Here is a 6,557-nt window from a genome sequence, read left to right as displayed (position 1 = left end):
AAAGTGAACACAAAACAAACAGGAACAAATGAAACATCCATGGGGGGAAAAACTGAAACTAAAACACGAAAACATCGGAGGTACAACGACATGCATATTTTACAGTGAGCGGTTACAACGTTTAGTGAAAATTTAGACAAATTTGCAAAGCGATCCCAACTCCAATTCTGGCTGTTAAAGGGTTAGTTCACCCAAAAATTAAAATGATCCCATAATTTACTCACCCTCAAGCCATCCTAGGTGTATATGACTTTCTTCTTTCAGCCAAATACTTTCAGAGTTTTATAAAAAAATATCCTGGCTCTTCCAAGCTTTATAATGGGAGTAAATGGTACCTTTGATTTTGAAACCCAAAAAAGTGCATTCATCCATCAAAAAGTAATCAATATCCATAATCCATTCGGCTCCAGGAGGTTAATAAAGACCTTCTAAAGCAAAACGATGCATTTTTGTAAGAAATATATCCATATTTATAACTTTATAAACTATAATCACTGGCTTCCAGTAGCAACCGTCCACATGTTCACAAGAGAGTCGAGTTCCGGCGTATGACGTAGGCATAGCATAAGCTCCAGTGAGAAGTGACGAATGAAGCTGCTGATTATAGTTTATAAAGTTATATATATATATAGATATTTTTCTTGCAAAAAACTAATCACTTTGCTTCAGAAGGCCTTTATTAACCCCCTGGAGCCGTATGGATTACTTTTTTGATAGATGAATGTGCTTTTTTGGGCTTCAAAATCTAAGATACCATTCACTCCCATAATAATGCTTGGAAGAGCCAGGATATTTTTTTTAATATAACTCCAATTGTGTTTGGCTGAAAGAAGAAAGTCATATACACCTAGCATGGCTTGAGGGTGAGTAAATTAAGGGATAATTTTCATTTTTGGGTGAACTAACCCTTTAAGGCAGTAAGCTACAGAAGACAGGGAAGGTTTGAACAATCAGACCAAAGGGGCGTTTCAGTGCCGCCCACATGTGAGTCGGCTATCAAATATTCAAGCCATAAACTAATTTTTTAAACAATACACAAAAATACAAATCAAGCCGTTTCCACCTTTGTCTTTATTTTTAATTTTTTAAAGGCCTTTAAATGGTCAACAGTAAATCCGTTTGTATCGGCTAATTCAATTCATCAGTGTTAAAAACTCATAAAGAAGAAAAAACGCATTTTTCATTTTTGGGTTTAAAAAGGAATTGACGCAAAAGTACCAGGACGCATTAAAAACCGCTCCCACTTTCCAGACTCATTTTCCATAGCAAACAGAAGTGCGTTTCAACATGTTGCGGAAACATGAGAGAAGGTGGTGGACCGTAACAATTTGGCAGGTAACCAATAAATGTCTTCATTCCTCGAACAATCGCGCTTTATAATCCAGAAACATGTTCATCTGCGCGTATCCACAAGTTTGGATAACCTATTCTTTTAATCTAGTGGACTCACTTCTGTGGCATTCAGCCGCACATACAATGTTGTCATTGGGTTCATTGATTTGCCTCCTCCAGACACTCTTTAATCTTCCAAATGTCACGACGGATTATATCAGATGTTTGGTTCGCGCATCATAATAATTAGGAAAGCAACAGCCTCGTCTAAATCTACAACACAGCATTAGGATTAGTTAGGCTATAAAGATATAAATACAGTTAGATGGCCATGATTGAGACTTACATATAATTCTAGCAATTGAACGCACTCCCCGTGAAGAAGTCGGGCAAGAGCTGCAGATCTCCCTGCGTGGCCCCGGGTCCCATGACGACCGTTTATAGATCTGCCAGCCATTTATTTTCCAAAATGATCTAATATTCAGAAAAACAACGCTTGGCTCGATAGTAGCGAATCCTGGCTTTTAAAACTTGACGTACTTGAAACTTGACGTACTTTTAAAACTTGACGTAGCCTCTGTAATATGTTGAACGGCGATCCTCGGACGCTGTTTCTCACACGTCATAAACTATTTGATTGTCACCTCGAGTATCCCTCACTCGCATGACTTCCAGCATGTGTTCCACAGCGCTGTTATAGGATGTTAGTCTCGACTTGAATTTCTATGTTACTCCACCCTTCCTGAGAACGTAACAGGCCTACTCTATCGAGGATTTAAGGGTCGGGAACTTTTTTCATTGGCCGGGAGCAAGAATATGCTGGTAACATGCAATAATTGTCGTCAAATAGTGGGTATTTAAACTTGCATGTTAAAAAATATCTAATATTATCATATTAAATAGGCTAATAGCTATTATATTATATTTTTTCTTCTAAATCAATAAACACAATTGGTTATAATTATATTAATACAAAATAACTTAAGTGCCCAAATTCATTATTTATACGGCAGTGCAGAAAAAAAAAAAAAATTATTACAATGAGACTAAAGAGGGATTGTTTTTATATTAATTGCAGTAATGTCTTGACTCACCTGTGCTGTCACTTTTCTTGTCACTTTGAAGTCAAAGGAATGGTCCTCTCAATGGTGCTACAACTTAAGTAGTCCTAGTTACTAGTGGGGCTTTTCAACTGCACAGGATGACTGGACTCTGCTTGCTTTTTAGGGGTTTTCTACTGTGGATAGTACCTGGTACTTTTTTTTTAGTACCACCTCAGTTGAGGTTCCAAGCGAGCAGATCCGATACTTAATGTGACGTCAAAACCCTGCAGATCACTGATTGGTCAGAGAGAATCTTCACTACCTGTGCCACTGGATTTGCGACATGGGACATCAACCCGCTAGTTTTAAACTTAGCAACAGCGATAACAGTATCATTTGTTCATGCGACTTTCAAATTGTAAAAAGAAATGGCTGTGCACAAAACCACACCATGGTCAATAAACGAGGTGCAGATGTTCCTCTCATCAGCAACGAATGAAAGGACGTGAAATGAAAAAGTATTTCAGGAAGTGTCTCAGCTGTTGGCCGCACACGGCTACCACCAACAGTGTTGGAAATGTAAAAAAAATTAAAATAAAAGTGACTACAGAACCATCAAGGAAAATTGGAAGTGGTTTGACCAAATGGATGCTATCTAGATGGCGAGCAAAGGGAGGGAGAGTGCCCTGGACTCAACCACGTCTGGAGTCCACGATGGAGGATGATATGTTAACTCTATACTCTGCTTGAAAGCTTCACTTTATTTAGTTGACCAGCTACTGGAAGCTTGCTTCTAAAACAACCAGGCCAATTTAACTGTTACACTTGCATAAAATCACAATGCAACAACTGCTTTATGCATTTAAAATGATGTTATGGCATTAGAGGCGGCACAACTATGACGATCAGCCTATAATACCACCCACTTTGAGGCGGAACTATAGAGCAGGAAAATCAAGCTCAGAAAAGTAAAGCGAGTAGAGTCGAGTTGAACCATAAAGTGCAGTGGACAAGTGCCATAGGTAAGTCCTCTTCAAAAAACACATCTCAGGTCTCCATGCTCATTTACAGCATGCAACAAATCAGAGAAAGACATTAACTTTTCCATTAAGGGGAAATATTTGCCCTTTGGTTTTGATATTCAGAGGCATTTTATAGGGCAAATTTCTTTAAAAAAACAAAATAGACAGTGTCATCCTTTTATTTCAAATACTTACATTTAATGAGTCAATTAACACAATTAGTAAAAAAGGAATAACTAAATTGATAATTTATTGCCTCTTGTTTTTATTTGATTAACATCAGCATGTACTTAATACAATAATATTCATAAGTATGCATAAATAGCAGAATTCATTATTTGGCAATTTTTTGCCCCCATATTTTGAATTTCAAGGGTATTTTTTATTTTTTTAATTTTAGTGGCATTTTGCCCTAAACCTCCCCATATTTTCTGAGCCCACAACATATAAAATTGCCTGCTGACCATTAAACCATACTGTACATGTATATACAGGTTTCTCATATTGGTAACTCCTAAATAAATGCTTTAAAGCTGTCCACTTTACATCAAGGTACATTTTTATAAGTTATTAATGTGGAATAAGTTTTATAACCACATATGAATGATTTAGAATGCATTTGTGAATTCAGCTAATTATTAGTCTTTAATGAACCCCTAAATCCTTGACAAGGACTTTAGTTTATTATTAATGTTCTCAATTTCCTTATAAGGACTTTACATTTGAATAGGAGTAATAGGAGTACTGCACACGTTAGGAAAAAACATTTAGAAATTCGCCAGAATATCTAATAAACATATAGGAGTAATGTACATGCAAGTAGCAGGAAATTAACTTTGTGAATTCGTCGGAATTCTGTGGTCGGGCAGAATGCTTATCAGCCTCCAAACGTTGAAGCAATTGCTCTGGGATCTGTTTGAAATAACAAGGAATTTATATGTATAATTTACACAAAGTCAGATGGCATCATCACAAAATAAACCAGGAGATCAGGACCCTAATGTGGAGTGTCCCTGCTTATTACACAACTTACAAAATAGATAAATAAATGGACGTGAAATGTTTATTTGTTATTATATGTTATAAAAGCTGAATTCCACCACCGGTTTACATAGTATTTCACTGCTTTTTTAAAGGCATTTAGTAGCCTACACAGTCTTGTACAGTTGTCTTTTTGTACAGTTTTCAAATAATTATTGAATTGAAACCCGGACAAAAAGAAAAATGTACAAGACTGTGTCATTAACGTTTTTCATGTAAGCAAGAACAATATCCTATGCTATAATCAAATTAACCCTAAAACAGACAACATGCACCACAAGTGTACATACACTTTAATGTCTTATAGGAGGTATGAGAAAGAGTTGCTCACCCAGTCTTGTTTTCATTCATCATAGTTGGGTCTGTTTTGAGTACCGGTATGTTTTGAGTCATTTTCTGTGATCGTTTTGTCAGACAGGCCTAAAACTGACATGGCTGCCCATAATGCAGGATATGCTGACTTTGTGATAATTATATGTATATATTATTCTTACTTTTCTTAAAACAAAAAACCCTCAATAAAACTGCTTGTATTAATTGTCAAAATTGTCTTAAGATTCGGAAGAAGAAAATTAAGTCATATGTTGTTCATGCTGTTATTTAGCACATTTGAAGTGTGTGTATCCCCTGAGATACATTGCCCAGTTAAAGGAAGAAAAAGGGTTAATACACTAATAATTAATACAATGTTACACATACACATTTATTACGCTTACATGTCTCATACAAGCAGCCTGAAAGCTAAACTTTTCAGTCAGTTTTATTGTGAGTCTGTGAGAGAGAGTATGTGTGTGCGTGTGTGTGTTTGTGAAAGAGTGTGTGCGTATGTGAGTGTGAGTGTGTGTGTGTGTAAAGGTACCACTATATTTGTGCCAATTATAAGAGTGCCATTTTTTTTTTTATGTCTATAGTGAAATAAACCTGTGTGTGTGTGTGTGAGTGTTATGAATAAGACGAGGGCAGAGAAGGAGTGAGGATCTAAATGCAGCTTCTTTAATGAAAGAGGAAAAGGTGAACAGGATAACTAAAAATAACTAAACAACACCGGGAACAAATAAAACATTCACGAGGGGAAAACAAAATATAAACATGAGAAACATCGACGAAGGGCAAGGCAGGAACACAGGCAAGGACAACCATAACATTAACATTAGACAACCGACAACGAATGAACAAACAACAGGGTTTAAATACAGAAGGATGATGATTAAATTAAACTAAATTAAAAGGCGGAGCCGTGGGAGGTTCTGAAGGCGGAGACTTGGAAGGCTCAGGAGGGGGAGCCGTGGCAGGCTCAGGAGGCGGAGCCGTGGCAGGCTCAGGAGGTGGAGCTGTTGGAGGCGGAGCCGTGGAAGGCTCTGGAGACGGAGCCGAGGGAGGCTTTGAAGGCGGAGCCGTGGTAGGCGGCGCCGTGGAAGGCTCTGGAGGGGGAGCCGTGGTAGGCGGCGCCGTAGAAGGCTCTGGAGGCGGAGCCATGGGAGGCTCGGGAGGCGGAGCCCTGGGAGGCTCGGGAGGCGGAGCCCTGGGAGGCTCGAGAGGCGGAGCCCTGGGAGGCTCGAGAGTGACCTCAGTGGTCGCGAGTACTAGCGGAGACTGGGGAGAAGGCTACAGGCACCGGCTCTGGCTCTGTTACGGTCAAGGCTACAGGCGCTGGCTCTGGGACGGTCGAGGCTACAGGCGCTGGCTCTGGGACGGTCAAGGCTGCAGGCGCTGGCTCACTGACGGTCAAGGCTACAGGCGCTGGCTCACTGACGGTCTAGGCTACAGGCACTGGCTCACTGACGGTCGGGGCTACAGGCGCTGGCTCTCTGACGGTCGGGCTACAGGTGCTGATTTGTTGACCGTGGCATGCGTGAGCTCTGGTTCGCTGAACGTGGAAGGCAGAGCCATGGAAGGTTCTGTGGAAGGAGCCATGGAAGGCAGAGACTGGAGAGCAGAGGCCCTTCCTCTTCTCGTCCTCCTCCGGGTGGACGAGGCCGTGCACGCTGGTTCTGGGAAGGACGAGGCTGGCAACACTGGCTCTGGGACGGACGAGGCTGGCAACGCTGGCTCTGGGACGGACGAGACTTCCAGCGCGTCGGCCGTGGTAGGCGTGGGCGTTGGCTCGTTGGCCGTGGCA

This window comes from Xyrauchen texanus, chromosome 11 (genome assembly GCF_025860055.1).
Source record: "Xyrauchen texanus isolate HMW12.3.18 chromosome 11, RBS_HiC_50CHRs, whole genome shotgun sequence".
NCBI lineage: Eukaryota > Metazoa > Chordata > Actinopteri > Cypriniformes > Catostomidae > Xyrauchen > Xyrauchen texanus.
Note: the sequence above shows the minus strand (reverse complement) of the source record.